Raw genomic sequence first — 12,640 nt, 5'->3', positions numbered from 1 at the left:
AATTTCTTAGTTAAATAGACGAACTCATATAAGCTTGCAGCGTCCAGCGGGCACAACTGGACACTGCAAGATGGAGGTTCCTAGGGTTGTATCTGAGACCAGAGATATTGGCTAGTGTCATTCAGTTGCACAATCCAAGCAACTTACATGACAGAGGCTGTGCGTGAACAGCCCAGGAGTGGGGGTTCTCACAGGGTGGATTTGATTTAATCATGGAAGACTCGATTTAATCATGGTTTTCTACATAAAAGTGCATTATTGTTGGTTGTTATAACTTTAATACATATTCTTCACAACTCAGAGATAGATGTAGGTTTCATTTTTAGAAGGTACACACTATACATTTTTAAACAGTAATTTATTTTGAAAACTTTTCAGGTTAGTTTTACAGCTATATCAGAAAATGAATGATTGTTTGGTTATGTCATTTACCAAAGGTAATTGAAGCAGATATTTGTGAAGTCATTGGGAGGTGAACTATCTCCAATTCAACAGGTTAATCATTAATATTTGGAGACTCATTACCACCATGGAGAAACCCTGAGATGATGCTAACCCAGGAATTCCTCATACATCTCCACTTCTATAGATTGCCCTGCAATTGGAGAACCCAGAGGTAGAGCAGGCCTTTCCTATACAAAGGACCTTGATTGATTTGGGTGTGGGGGACAATTTTATGGATTTTTTCCATTTCCTGACTCCTCAGTCTCCCAATAGAACCCAAGGTTATCCTGGACCTGATAGAAACTATAGATGACATCAGACCTAGTTACACAGGAAACCGCAACACTGGAAGTGGCATCTGAGGAGCACCACAAAGTCCTACAGTTTAAACTTATTTCCTCCCCACATTTCACCCCAATTTGAGGGGCACCCTGGCTCATTTGTCACAACCCCCATATTCTGTAGTCCAAGTGCATCATTGCCTTCTCATCTAGACTCTGTAGGAAGAATTGCCTTCTTGTTCAAGAATTCAAAACCCTAGAAACAAAGCCAGAGGGTTCCACTTTGATAACCCAGACACTCCCCCCACATGGTGGCAACCTTGTCAGACTTAGAAACGCCATCCCCACACAATGAACCGTGACTTCCTGTGAAATATCAAGACTACCGTGAAGTCTTCAAAAAATGGAATGCAGACTCACTACCCTCGCATCACATCTACAGTTGCCCCATTGACCTGCAGTCCAGAGCCAAGGCTCCATGTGGATGTATATATTCTATGTCTAAACTATCCATGTTAGTTAGTAGTGTTAAGGGAGTACCTCCAGGAAATCCTAGCTAAAGGTTTTCTGTGCCATTCTTCCTCCCCTGCAGGCAAGCCATTAGTTTTTGTGAAGAAGAAAAAGACGGGTCTCTAAGACTCTACATAGACCACAAAGCACTGAACCAAATAACTATATGCAATTGGTACCTCTTGTAGTTAAGTGTAGAAAGCTGGAATGTCATTGCCTTAGTAATGCTGTTCAGGCTGCTCAGTGCTTGTGTCCTTTGAGTTCCAGTGTTATCAGTACTAGCAGATAGTGTAGTCTGCTAATTCAGCAGACCTCAATGTTACTCATAAAGAAAGACCACTGGCATGGATTGGTGACAAAGGCATTCAGCCAGTTTTATTGCCCTCCAGGCACAGAACTAGCATCCCATAGGAGCTACCGGTACTCCAACATATGAGTGCCCAGTGGCAAGGAACAGCTCAGTCAGCAGTGGGAATTTCTGCCATCCCCTTGGCTGCACATAAGGTGAGGTACCCTGACATTTATAACCTGAGACAAACAACTAGGATAAACAATGTACATACCACCTTACATGTTTCATGGCATCCGTTTGTTACATCCCCTTGTTCCTGATATCTTGGACAAAGCATTCCTATTCATTATTTTGCCAAACCATCTTATCTTGTACTAGAGTGGGATATATCTGTACTAGCTGGAATATATTTATGTAAATATCTAGTGCCTAGTACACTAGCAAAAACTTTGCCAAGTTCATATACTGGACAGTGAACTTGCAAACATCTGCTTTAATACATGACCTAACTTTGGTTCATAGCGTCTGGGTTCAAGCCTCAGAACTTGCACTAGGCTCAGTGCTCCAAGCTCTTTCTTTCTCTACTAGACCGCTTATCTTTAATCCTAGATCTCCTGGACTAAGTACAGTCCGCACAAGTGTTTACCAAACTGAAGCATATAATCTAGATCATATAAGGGCAGAAGATGAGTGTGAGACAGCCTCTAGAACAAAGTATGGACACTTTGAGTATTTGGTAATGCCCTTTGGACTCACCAATGCTACTGCCATTTTCTAGACCTGATCAATGACATATTTTGAGATATCCTAGATCAGTTTGTGGTGGCATATCTAGATGACATCTCAATCTATTCCAGCGATTAAGAAAGCTATGACCACCATGTCTGTGAAGTCCTCACACAATTGCATCAGCACAGGTTATGTACAAAACTGGAAAAGTGCATATTTGACCAATCATCTGTCAAATTTTGGGGGTTCATCCTTTCAGCAGATGGACTACAGATGGACCCTCAAAAGGTGTTTGCAATTCGGGAGTGGTCTGAACCCCGGAACATCTGAGACATTCAGATGTGCGTGTGGTTTGCCAACTTTTACAGGAGGTTCATTCCATTCTTCTCAGAGGTCACAGCCCCTGTAGCTGCCATCATTCACAAATCTGCAAGATTTCACTGACCCCAGAGGTCTGATAGGCCTTTTAATGCCTGAAGAAAGCTTTCATTTCTGTCCCAATGCTGCTCCACCCTGATCCTGACCAACCCTTTATCTTTGATTGTGATCCCTCTGATGTAGCAATTGGGGTGGTACTATCCCAAGGAACTGGGCCCCAGCATGAGATACATCCATCTGCATATTTTTCATGAAAACTCACCAGGGCCAAATGCAATTATGAAATAGCTGACATGGAGTTACTCGCCATTAAGGTTGGATTGGAGACTTGGAGTCTCTACCCTGAGGGGGGTATTCTAGTCTTAACCAACCATAAAGATCTAGAATACCTATCATCTGCCAAGGAGCTGAATCAGTGGCAGTTGCATCGGGCCCTAGTCATCTTGAGATGGAATTTCATAATCATCTGTCATCCAGGCAACAAGAATGGCAAGGCTGATGCCCTCTCACAAAAAAGGGAATGCTACATAGAATCCACCAATGCCAAAGAACCACCAGCTGGCATATTAAAACCACACAATTTCATTTGTGGGTCTGTATCTTCAGACTTCCTTACCATGCTTCAAGCAGCCCTCCCTAGCAATCCTTTTTTTAAACTCATAACCTCATCCAAGAAGGTCTCAGCAGACCTTACGCCACTATTCCTGGGTCAACAACCTCCTCTACGTCAATAGCTGCCTATATGTCCCCAGCAATTCCCCCACATGTTGCACATACATCATGATACCTCTGTGCCGGTCACTTTGAGCATTCTATGACTTTGAGCATTGTAGCCCTCTCATTCTGGTGGCCACAAATGCGGGATGATGTTCGGTCCTACAGCAGGTCCTGCAACACCTGTGCTGAAACAAATACCACTTGGAGCAGACCTTTTGGCCTCCTGATGCCATCTGAGACCCCTTTCTGGCCCTGGTCATGCATAACCTTTGATTTTTATAGTGGAGCTACCCAAGTCTGAGGGCCACTACACCATAGTGACTGTCGTGGACCAGCTTACCAAAATGGCCCATTTTGTACCATGCACATGTCTCCCAATTCTGGAAACCACTGCATGCCTTCTGGTTACACATATCTTCCACCTCTATGGCCTCCTGACCATTTTACCATAGACCAGGGATCCCAGTTCATATTCAGGTTCTGGAAGGAAGTGTTTCACTTTGTAGACATCTGACCCCATGTGTCCAGCGCATACCACCCTCAGCTGAATGGTCAATTGGAATGGGGCAACCAGGTGCTCAAACAATATCTCTGCTGCTTTCTAAACCACTGTCAGAACAGTTGAGTTCCATTACTCCTGCTTGCTGAATTTGGGCATAAAAATGCTTCCTTGCACTGACCCTAGTTGATGTGTCTTGCTTGACCCATCATATGACCTTGACCCTGACCCTACTCTGGGCTCCCACCAGTAGGTCAGAGAGCCCACACTACTGGCCCTGACAGATGCCCAGGTCCCTTTCTTGGTTGACACAATTAACTTGACCCGTGTAAGGTGTAAGAGTAGTTCACATTTTTTTTCCTTCCTATATAAATAATTTTGCATTTATCAATATAGATTTTCATTTCATTTGTGTCATTTTAAGATGATGTGTTAAAAGAGAGACTATTACAGTATAAGTCACCTAATTAAAGTAATGGCATGTGACCTCTCAGGCTGGAAGTGCACTGTTTATACCAAAAGCTGGACTGTGGGCATGTTAACTGGATACAAAGGGCCAGATCCTGCCCTCATTTTCTCTTGCTTTACACAGGTGTCATTTCACTGACTACAATGGAATTATTCCAGAGATACATCAACATTCCTGAGAGCAGAATTTGCCCTTTAGATGACTTATCTGCATTCACACTTTCCTAATTCTCTCCGCATTGCACTTTCTCCGGTGCAGCCTCAGCAGGGCTAGCAACACTTTGCTAATGAGTAGGCCCTGATATTGATTGCAGTATCTGGGCTGTATTGGACATGGAATGGACCACACAGAATGGCTGGCCCCAGACTCCGTCTTCTTGAAGTCAGCTCATACCTTCTTTTTCTTCACAGTTCATCCATTGCTTGGAATACCTGCAGAACCCCCTTCCCTCATTCTACAGGATTTTCTTTCAGCATAGAGGTGAGCATTTGGTAAATTTTTAGGCAGGTCTTTCTGTGCTAAAATGTACAAAGGATCATGAGGCTAATGCAGCCTAGCAATATTTGGCCACATATTGACCAAAGTAGGTCAAAAGTTTTCCCTAGAGATGTGTTTTTGATGGACAAAATGGTGAAAATTTCAAAATGTTCATCAAAAAATGGGGGAGGTGGGGTTTGTCAATAAAAAAGAGAAATTTTAAGAGGTTGCTGAACATAGAAAGGTTTCAGTAAAGAACCCAAAGCTTTTGAACAGAAATTTAGATGCAAATGAAAAAAATTCATCAAAAATTTTCACATGGAAATTTTTTTTCCAGTTGGTGCCAATAGTGACTGAGCCAAATCTTAGGCCAGACTCCTTGCAGGTGTAAATTAGCACAGCTCAATGGAGTGGTGTAAACTGACATAAGCACAGAATTTGGCACCTCCTCTGGCAAAAGAACCAACAATGAACCAAACAGCAGAACGCCTTCTGCTCTGAGTTACCCTGGTGTAAACGCAGCGTAGCCTCATAAACTCCACTGGAGCTCATTGAGATTTACAGCAGCACTCAGAGGGGAGGTTCATCCACTAGCCCCTTCACTTTGCTGAGAAATGGTTAGCGTTGCATCATTCCACGCACTGAGCGTTGTGATCTGTGTGACCGGTGCCAAGCTGGGAGTGGTTTTGCTCACTTTGCATTGAAGAGCGGGGATTTGCTTAGTCAGGAGTGCTCGCATTTGCATGCGGGGACAACCCCTTTACTCTGGTTTGACAGGACATGGAATTCTGTCACTCAAAAGCAAAGGGGAGTGAGGGGGGAAGACAGGACAGAGAAGTTGCTCTCAGTTGAGGGCCTGATTTTGATCTCATTTACACCAGTGTAAACTGGGAGCAACTCCAACGACTTCTGGAGTTTCACTAGTGTGAAGCCGTAAGTGAGAGAAAAATCAGGCCCTGGGTTACTTGGCCACTCACCTGCTAATTTGCTAATGAGCTGGAGAGCTTCCATTATTAGCATGTATTTATTTTCCTTCCACTTCATCACTAGAATCCCTGCCGTGTCAAATTCTCCCTGACATTTCAGCCGTTCACGCTCTTCTCCCGCATCCCTCCACGCCCCCTAATAACAAATGAATATTACAGAGTTAAATAGCAGCTTCCCTCCTTCAGACTCAGCTTTGCACGCTCACCCATATAGATGTGACAGTAAAAAATGGCCTTTTATGTGCTGCAGAAGTTCATAACATTCCCATCTTTATAGCAATTGAGGGCAAAAGAAATAAAATCAATAAAATATTCAAAGCTTTCACATGATAAGTGCTAGCAAAACTTTTTACCAAATGTTTACTGTATAATAAATTCTATTAAAAAGCCCAAGCTTGCATGGTGAAAGGGGGTGTGGGGTGGGGGTGGAACGTTGTCACTTTAATTGCAATGGCATAAATATTTGATATTCAGTAAATTAGATCTGTAGCTATGAAAACATTCTTGCAAATGGATTTTTACCTGTAGCACAGTGCCATTAGCAGGAGAAAGTCAGCACAGCCCCAGGGCCTGTAATTAACTCAGCCCAAGCAGAACTAAATATTTTTGACAGTTTTCCTGGTCTGGAATTAACTGTCATAGCAGAGAATGAAAGAAAGTGCATTGTCACATTATGTTTACGTAAAGTCTGTAAAATGCTGTGTTTTTATTTTTGTTTTGGTAAGTCTGGGTTTCATGCCCCGTTATTTTTTTCATCGTTAGAGACAAGCTTAAAAGCAACTAATGATGTATTTTATATCCTCAGACTAGTATCGAAGCCGTCTGAAAAAAGGGGACATACATTAGCTCAGTAATTCAATTTTTCCCTTCTATAATAAAGCATGGTACACTGGGTGCTAGTATAAATCATAATACGCTGACATCTGAAGACATTAGAAACTGTGTTTTTTCCTATCTGAATCAAGGTTCGCAGATAATAAGCAGTTGTCTAGCCAATGTCTGTTTGTCTATCTTACTAGGTTTGGGGGTTTTGTGTGTGTGTGTTTTTGTATTTATGAAAATAACTGTCACTCTACTGAAATGCAAACCCTTGAGGGCAAATCTACTTAATGCTTCCCTGAAAGCTACTTATTGTCCAGTAGCTCAGAGAAAATCAGTACAGCAGTAATTGAAGGGATGTGTTGGGTTTCCTGACGCATTGTCCTAGAAAATTATTTTACCTGGAATAATAAAGGTTGTTTTTACTGAAAGAGTTCTCTTGCTGTAAGAATGCTTATAAATCAAAGGATTAAAGTAGAAATGACTTGTAAATATAGAATGATAACCTAAAGAGGGCAAATATTATAGCTTATGGTAAAAAGAAAATTAAAAAAACCTGGTTTCCTAGAATATCTATATCTATCTATGTATCTATATACAGAGAGAGAGAGATGTGCAAAAGTGTGTAGTGTGTTCTCATGTTTTTCCTTGCTGACAGATTGAGAAGACAAGCAAATAAGGAATCAAAACTACCAGATTTTTTCATGGAAATTGCCAAGCAGCGACAAAAAATCTAGAAGAAATTACAGCTATTTCAGGACTCTTTCTTTGTAGCATTGCCATGAATGTTCTTCTTGGAAATAATTCATGATCCTTTTATTTTGAATTCCTGAGTGTCTCAGTAAAAGAAAAGGAAAAAAACCATCAACCCCCCAAACCCCTCTTTTCCCAAGATACAGCACACAAGACATTTTTATTTTGTAATTCATTTCAGCATAGAAGTCCTTCTGTTTTCGCTACACAAATGCCAGCTTTGTTGAGGGGCTTTTTTTTAATGGTTTCTAATCCATTTACAGTTGCCTGTTAGTGTTAACCTTCTGTTTTGTCAGTTTCAGCATCTTTTTACATGTGTAAAAACCAGCTTTTTGACTAACAAGCCAAATATTCATTAAGAAAGAAAGAAAGAAAGAAAGAAAGAAAGAAAGAAACCCTAGAAGAGAACAAAAATCTGAAGATAAACACCCTCCATATGCAGGGAACAGCGAATGAGCTTTCCCATCACAATGGGAAAGGGACCCTAACACGCACAGGATAAACAAGAGACAGCAGATGAGAGCTTAACTGCTCTTGACAATCAGAGGCTCAGTTTCAAGTGACTTCATTCAGGTTAGAAATTGCAGCCTCTGCAATAAAGGTCATTTTTTTTTTATCTGTAGCTATTTAAGGGCTGGATCTGATGAGGTGCTGAGTGCACAGCAGAAGTCAATGGGAGCTTCAGGGGCATAGCACTTGGCTGGAAGCACTCAGCACCTTACAGGACCAGTCCAAAATGGAAGATGATCATTGCTACCAAGACGACTGCTGCTGTATATCCTATTACTGAATTACCCAAATTACAGTACACAGTATCATTACTAAATTAATTAGTGCAGTTAGGCAGTGAGGGATGGAGAGATGTGTGTTCTTGTTCGTTTTCTTTTTTGGATCAGACATTTACTTGCCCTTGTAGACTCTAAGGCCTGGTCTACACCTAAAATTTAGGTTGACCTAGCTCCATTGCTCCGGGGCGTGAAAAATTCCCACCCATGAGAGATGTAGTTAAGCTGACCTAAGCCCCAGTGTAGGCACCGCTAAGTCGACAGAAGAATTCTCCCGCCAACCTAGCGACCGCCTCTCAAAGAGGTGGATTCACTACCGTGATGGAAGAGCTCCTTCTGACACTGTAGTAAGTGTCTCTCCTACAGCAGTGCAGCGGCTGTGGCACTGTAGCGTTTTTAATGTAGACATACCATAAGTCATGGAGGCAGTCCTTGATGACACAGGTATTTCTGTTGACTTCAGTGGAACTTACATGAGTGACTCCCAATGGGAGTTAGATGCCTAAATACCTTTGAGGATCTGGGCCTAAATCTGTAACTCAGGGACGGAGATCCAGAGTAGTGAGTATCTTTTTTTGCAGATATTCTCTCTTCTTACACTTTATTCAACCTTGTTTTTTTCCCTAAAGGCACATGTACACATTCCCCTCTTCATGGAGGTTGTGAGGCTGACACATACTGCTGTGTGTCACAGCAAGAGGGATCTGACAGCATGTATCACAACATAACGCAGCACATCAACTCAGGAGCATGAGAATTGTCACAGCCACTTTAGAAGATTTTCAGGAGCTTCCCACTCAGAGTGTTGCAGGTCAGGCAGCTGTCACCCAAATCTTTGAAGGTTAAGAGATACTGCGATTTTCTGTTCAAGGCCAGGGTCATATTTTTGCCATGCCATTTACCTCCTTTTTATCACTTATGTAACATGCAGGCAGCCGAGCTCACTTCACTCTAACTTTCTGAGTACACTAAGGAATTGAACCATTTCAGCCTCCAGCAGCACAGTCACACCCACACAGGTTGCAATGGTGCAGTGTGTCCACATGAGGCACTCTGCTTCAGGCTCAGAAATGCAGCATGTCCATGCACAGCACGCCTGCATCCACTGCACTGCCTCCATGGTAGGTACCTATCCCTTTGTTCTTAGCCTGGCTCCTATGGTTCCCTTCCTCCTCCCCTTTTGAGGCCACATCTCCTTACAGCACCAACCCCAGCTCTCCAGAACTGTTGAGTTCCCAGGATGAACATTGGATGTAGGGAAAGTCCCCTCTTTCACTCCCTCTCACAAGTCCCCTGCTGCCCCAGACCTCGTCCCCTTCCTCTGGAGCCCCAATCCTGTGCAACTCCTGTGGCTCACAAGTCTACTTCTCAACCCCCATGGACATCTGAATGTGGGGGTGTGTGACGGGGTTCACTCACCTCCTGCTGGCTGTCTTGGGAATTAGCTCTGTGTGTTAGTGTACCCTCTTTGGGTAGTGCCTTGCTGGTGTCACTTCTGCTCTAGGACCCACGTCTCTCCAAGCATCCTCTTCAGTGACACAGTGCTCTGGCCATGCTACGCACTGTGCTCCCCGCTTCCAGGGGACCTGTAGTCCGCTGTTCAGCCACTTCCCTTAGTGACTGCTGCAGCGAATTATCTGGCCAGTTCCTTGTGGCCCCAGCATCCTCTTTGCCCTTGCCTCAGGGCTTCAGCCTGCAAACCCCGGCAACCAGCCAGGAGTTGTCTCTCGCTCTCCTGGTCCCTGCTAGCAGCACTACTCTGTCCAGGGTGCTGGCAGTTCTCTCAGTTCCCTTTTTATATGGGCCTGCTTGGTCTTGATTGGCTGCTCCCTTCAGCCCTTCTCTGATTGGCCGCCTCCTGCACAGCCTCCCTAGGGCTCTATTAATCCCTTAGAGCCCAGTGTGGTGCAGGTGCCCCATCACAGGGTGAGAGGTCACTTACATTCAGATTAGATAAAATGTTCAAGGCACTCTCCAGATAGCCACCCCACAATATTAGAAGCCCATGTTTTTTATGTTCTCGTAATATAAAGGATTCAGCACTAAGTGAGTAAACCGAGTTCTATTTTATCAGCACCAGCTAAACAGGACAAGACAATGTATGGCCAATCATTAGCATTCAGTGTTTAAGACCCAATGCAATCCAATGCACTTCAAAATAATCCAGCGTGTCACTTTTCATGGGATTCACTAGAAGCAATAAGAGGTTTCACAAACAATGCCCAGTATTAATGATCTGCTAAAAACAGGGTTGAATGCACATACTAAAGAAATCATATGTTTCTTCTTGGTCAGAGTTAAACAGCCACCTTGTAAGGCTATAGAAGTATCTAAATATTAACTTAAGTTAGTGGACCTGCCAACTTAATTGGTAGGTCCACTAGTCTCCCCAACAGAAATCAAATTGCAGGAGCTTCAGTGTTAATGTCCTAGGCCTCAGCTGAGAGAGCTTCAGCTAGCCAGGGTTTGTGAGTTAGTAGGTGTGTCATAGAATCATAGGATTGGAAGGGACTCGAAAGGTCATCTAGTCCAGTCCCCTTCACTCATGGCAGGACTAAGTATTATCTAGACCATCCCTGTCAGGTGTTTGTCTAACCTGCTCTTAAAAATCTCCAGTGATGGAGATTCCACAATCTGCCTAGGCAATTTATTCCAGTGCTTAACCACCCTGACAGTAAGGAAGTTTTTCCTAATGCCCAACCTAAACCTCCCTTGCTGCAATTTAAGCCCATTGCTTCTTGTCCTACCTTCCGAGGTTAACAAGAACGTTTCACCCTCCTCCTTGTAACAACCTTTTGTATACTTAAAAACTCTTATCATATCCCCCCTCAGTCTTCTTTTCTCCAGACTAAAAAACCCATTTTTTTTCAATCTTCCCTCATAGGTCATGTTTTCTAGACCTTTAATCATTTTTGTCACTCTTCTCTGGATTCTCTCCAAATTGTCCCCATCCTTCCTGAAATGTGGCACCTAGAACTAGATACAATACTCCAGTTCAGGCCTAATCAACATGGAGTAGTGCGTAAGAATTACTTCTCGTGTCTCTACAATACTCCTGCCAATACATCCCAGAATGATGTTTCCTTTTTTTACAACAGCGTTACACAATTGACTCATATTTAGCTTGTGGTCCACTATGACCTCCAGATCCCTTTCCTGAGTACTCCTTTGTAGGCAGTCATTTCCCATTTTGTATGTGTGCAACTGATTGTTCCTTCCTAAATGGAGTACTTTGCATTTGTCCTTATTGAATCTCATCCTATTTACTTCAGACCATTCCTCCAGTTTGTCCAGATTATTTTGAATTATAATCCTATTCTCCAAAGCACTTGCAACCCCTCCCAGTTTGGTATCATCCGCAAACTTTATAAGTGTACTCTCTATGCCATTATCTAAATCATTGATGAAGATATTGAACAGAACCAGACCCAGAACTGATCCCTGCAGGATCACACTCATTATGTCAGAGGTGGACAAACTACGGCCCTGCCTGTCCCTTGAGCTCCTGGACGGGAAGGCTATCCCCTCGCCCCTCCCCTGCTATCCCTCCAGGGGGGCTGCACTGCTGGGGCAGGGGAGAGCAGGAAGGGAGGCTCACCTGCAGCCTCAGGGGAGCAGGTGGGCAGTGCGGGTGGCAGGAGCACTGTGAATGTGGGCGGAGGACTCAGGAGGAGCACAGGGTGGCCGGAGAGAAGCGGCACTTTGATGGGGAAACCGCCACTTCTCTCTGGCTGCGCGGCTGCCCCTGCTCCTCCTGAGTCCTCCGCCCATGTTCGCAGGGCTGCATTCTGAAAGGGGCTTTAGAGGGGTGGTTGGATAGGGAGTGGGATCCCAGGGGGCCTGTCAGGGGGCGGGGGTGTGGACAGTGGTCGGGGCAGTCAGGGGACAGGGAGCAGGGGGGGTTGGATAGGGGGTGGAGTCCTGGGGGGGCGGTTAGGGCAGGGGGTCCCGGAAGGGGGCAGTCAGGGGACAAGGAGTGGGGGGGTTGGATGGGTCGGGGGTTCCGAGGGGGGCAGTCAGGGAGCGGGAAGTGGGAGGGGGCGGATAGGGTTAGGGTTTGAGGAGGCACAGCCTTCCCTACCCAGCCCTCCATACAGTTTTGGAACCCCGATGTGGCCCTCAGGCCAAAAAGTTTGCCCACCCCTGCGTTATATCCTTCCAGCATGACTGTGAACCACTGATAACTACTCTCTGGGAATAGTTTTCCAACCAATTTTGCACCACCTTATGGTAGCTCCATCTAGGTTGCATTTCCCTAGTTTGTTTATGAGACGGACATGAGAGATAGTAACAAAAGCTTTACTACAGTCAAGATATACCATGTCTACTGCTTCCCCACATCCACAAGGCTTGTTATCCTGTCAAAGAAAGCTATCCGGTTGGTTTGACACGATTTATTCTTGACAAATCCATGCTGACTGTTACTTATCACCTTATTATCTTCTAGATGTTTGCAAATGGATTGCTTTATTATTTGTTCCATTATTTTTCCGGGTACAGA

This window comes from Natator depressus, chromosome 13 (assembly GCF_965152275.1).
Source record: "Natator depressus isolate rNatDep1 chromosome 13, rNatDep2.hap1, whole genome shotgun sequence".
Classification (NCBI taxonomy): Eukaryota; Metazoa; Chordata; order Testudines; family Cheloniidae; genus Natator; species Natator depressus.
The sequence above is the reverse complement of the archived record's forward strand: the minus strand, read 5'-3'. Positions refer to the sequence as shown.